Raw genomic sequence first — 3631 nt, forward strand, 5'->3', positions numbered from 1 at the left:
TCCTCGTGGTAGGTGGCCGCCCGTGCTCTCTCTGCTCGTGGTAGGTGGCGCCCGTGCTGCTCTCTGCTTCGTGCGTATGGTGGCGCCTCTGCCTCGTATCTCCTCTGTTAGGTGGCCACCTTTTGCTGCTCTCTCCTTGTGGTAGGTGTCACCTGTGCCTCTTCTCCTTGTCGTCGGCTGGGGGCATTCCTGTGGCCTCTTCTCCTCTCGTGGTAGGTGGGTTTGGCGCGCCTTCGTGCTCCTCTCCTCGTGTAGTGTGCGCCCATGTTTCTCTGCCTCATGGTATGGTGGCGCCTTGTGCTCTCTCTCCTCTGTGGTAGGTGGCACCGTCTCTTCCTCGTGAGCGTGGTACGGTGGCCGCCTCTGCTCTCTTCTCTCCTCTTGTTCGGTAGCTGGCGGCCCGTGTGCTTCTCTCCTCGTGGTAGCGCGGTGGCGCCCGTGCTTCTCTCTCCCTATGTGGTAGGTGGCACGCCTGCTCTCTCTTCTCCTCGTGTGTAGGTGGCACCGCTGCTCTCTCTGCTCGTGGTAGGTTGGCTGCCCATGCTCTCTCTGCTCGTCGGTAGTGTGCCCGTGCTCTTCTCCTTGTGGTAGGGTGGCAACCCTGCTCTCTTCTCCTCGTGGTAATGGTGGCCACCTGTGCTCTGCTCCTCGTGCGTACCGGGTGGCGGCCTCTGCCTTCTCTCTCCTCGTGGTAGGTGGCGCCCTGTGCTCCTCTCTCCTCGTGGTAGGTGGCGCCCGTGCCTCTCTCTCTCAATGTTAAGTGTTGGCCGCTGTGGTGTGTGCAGTTGCTGCTCCATGGAGGTGCTTCTCCCAAGTGTGTGTGGTGCGCCGCCTGTGTGGATCGCCAAGTGTTCAATGGCTGGCAGCGAAGCCGGAGGTTAAGTTTGTCTTCTCCCACACTTGGCGAACTCGAACTTGAAGTGAGTGTCTTATTAATTGTCACTTTCGCGTATTGCCTTGAATTTTAACTTGCGTCTGCCTTTGCTAGGAGCTCCGTTCGCTGGCGCTCGCCGAGATGCGTGACAGGTCGATGGCGAAGGTCGCCGGACTGCAAAGGGGCTTCACGCCTCTGCGTGCGATGCTGCCTCTCGCTACCAGCAGTGTTTAATACGTTCGTGCAGCGTGCTGTGTGTGCGTGCTGGGCAGTGCACGCGTGCTGCGGGCGTGGTCCACCTTGTGAGTGCCGTTGCGTGTGTGCATTGCGCGGTTGCCGTTGGCCGTGGTTGGTACCGCGCTATTGACCGCGGGCGCTGACGGCCGACCTTCGAGCGTCGAGATTTGAACGACGTGACGTGGGCCGTTTCGGCGGCATAGGTCGTTCGCGTGTGTTCAAAGTGGGGGTGTGGGGGCATAGTGGGTCGTCTGTTGTCATCGTTGTAGTTGCAAGCGCATTATTTTGATTATGTGTTGTTTTATTTGTTTTTAATGTGCCATTTTGCGTTGGTTGGAGCAGCTTCGTTGGTGAGTTTTCTACTATTGACCTAGGCATTGTTTGCGCAGCGTTGTGTAAGCGTATTTTTGAGTAAACCCAGCATTGTTGCACGAGGCTGACTGTGAAATCATATCGTCCGTGGAAGCTCAGCTAGTTTAGCACCCTACTGTCATTCCATTGCTCCCTGCTAGATTAGTACCAATAGATATAGATTGCTAGTGTTAATATCGATCAAACTACAATTACGCAGCATTGTCATGCAGGGCATACTGTCTAATTTATTCGCCACGCAGTACCGCCATTTGTCCTCGGCGCTCGCACTGACTCCCGGAGTATTTCCCACTGTATGCAGCATGCACGGCTTCAAAGCTCTCCATTTGCACTGACCTACCGACCCCCACCTGTCACCCACTCCGAGCAGACCTACCCACATGCGAGGACCAGCTGTACTGTGTGGCTGCAATCGCAGAGTAAATTTTGCCCCCGTAGAGTAAAATTTGCCGTGTCGAGGGCGGCTCGCGGAGAACGCGACCGTGTCCTGTCCGCGTCAGCTCGTTAGTGTGATTAGCACCCCTTCGCGCACGCTCGCTTCCCGCGCACGCTCCGCCGCGGCGCCTTGTCGCACGCTTCCTTCGCCGCGCCCTCCGCTGTCCGCCCCACGGCTTCGCCGCACCGTCCGCCGCGGCCTTGTCGCACGCTCCTTCGCGACGTCCGCGGGCCTTGTGGCTGGCTGTGTCGCCACCGCGCCTTCGCGGCACGATGGAGTAGAATGGCGTAATGTAATGTACGTAATCATAATGAGTATTTTGTTACGTTTAACAAAACCTAAGATTGGTAAAAAAAATGACTAACCTGATGTGTTTCGCCATGATGGCCAGACATAGCGGTGTGTTGCCATGGTTATCTCGTGCGTTGATATTAACGTTTTTCTGCCGAGAAACACAAGAAATCAGTAGGTTTTCCTGTGACAGTTCAAACCACAGACCTTCAAGGAGAATTACTAAGGTGATAGATATCATTGATACCATACCAGTCAGGTATATTGACTTCTTTCTGCACAACTGGAGCTCAAACACGAACCATCTTGATTGATCATTGGTGTTCCATCTCACCAGGGGAATTATCCCCTCTGGCCTTCCATCTCTTCCTCTTTCTTTCTTGCTCTCCTCTCTCTTTCTGCCCCCTTGTTCCTCTCTCGTTGTCTCCCTCTCTATCACTATTTCTCTCTCCTGCTCCCCCTTCTCTCTTTCCCCCTCGCCCTCATTCTCTCTCTCTCACCAGCTTTCGTCATCTTTTCGCCTCTCACTGGCTTTCACTGATGCAAATCTGTAGCGAACAACGAGCCCCTCACCTGTAATAAGCCCCTCACCTGTAACGAGCCCCTCACCTGCAACGAGCCCCTCACCTGTAACGAGCCCCTCACCTGTACTGAGCCACTAACCTGTAACGAGCCCCTCACCTGTAACGAGCCCCTCACCTGCAACGAGCCCCTCACCTGTAACGAGCCCCTCACCTGCAACGAGCCCCTCACCTGTAACGAGCCCCTCACCTGTAACGAGCCCCTCACCTGTAACGAGCCCCTCTCACCTCTAACGAGCCCCTCACCTGTAACGAGCCCCTCACCTGTAACGAGCCCCTCTCACCTGTAACGAGCCCCTCTCACCTGTATGAGGTGCATGCAGCAGATCGTCGCGCCCTGCTCGGCGGCGTAGTGCAGCGGTGTCGCCCCCTGGTTGTCCGGCAGCTCGATGTTCATGCTCTTCATGGCCTCGGTGAGCGCGCGGCACAGCTCGATTGGGTCACCTTGTGGAATGTGTTTCTCGTTCGTCGTGTCGCTACGAGAGAGAAAGCGATCACACACCTCACAACTTGAACACTCGGTACGAGCGTGTGCGCGCACATTTACGGTTAGAAATACTCTCGTGGTGACATGTAGTCAACGATGGTAATATAGCAACTATTTGTACAACGATAACCAGATAGTTAGTTAGTTAGTTAGTTAGTTAGTTAGTTAGTTATAGCTAGTAGTTTGCCATTTGCCATATCACTTTGGAGACATGAAAAAATATCTTGTTTTACAGCCTTGCTCGGTACGACAGTACGCAGAAACTTGCCCCCTCCTTTGTTCACTGACAACTTACGGTTTGAGAACAATCAAACACACGGCTAACTCATGGTTTGAGAACAATCAAACACACG

General features: G+C 54.8%; 1 protein-coding gene across 4 annotated transcripts in view; it reads right to left on the reverse strand.

Annotated features, from left to right (window-relative positions):
• LOC106810290 (tankyrase-like protein) overlaps positions 1 to 3631 on the reverse strand; it is a 41753-nt gene that overhangs the window by 6518 nt on the left and 31604 nt on the right. The gene's annotated exons all lie outside the window — the stretch shown is intronic.

The sequence above is a fragment of the Priapulus caudatus genome, unplaced genomic scaffold, assembly GCF_000485595.1.
Source record: "Priapulus caudatus unplaced genomic scaffold, Priapulus_caudatus-5.0.1 Scaffold427, whole genome shotgun sequence".
In the NCBI taxonomy this organism is placed as follows: Eukaryota; Metazoa; Priapulida; class Priapulimorpha; order Priapulimorphida; family Priapulidae; genus Priapulus; species Priapulus caudatus.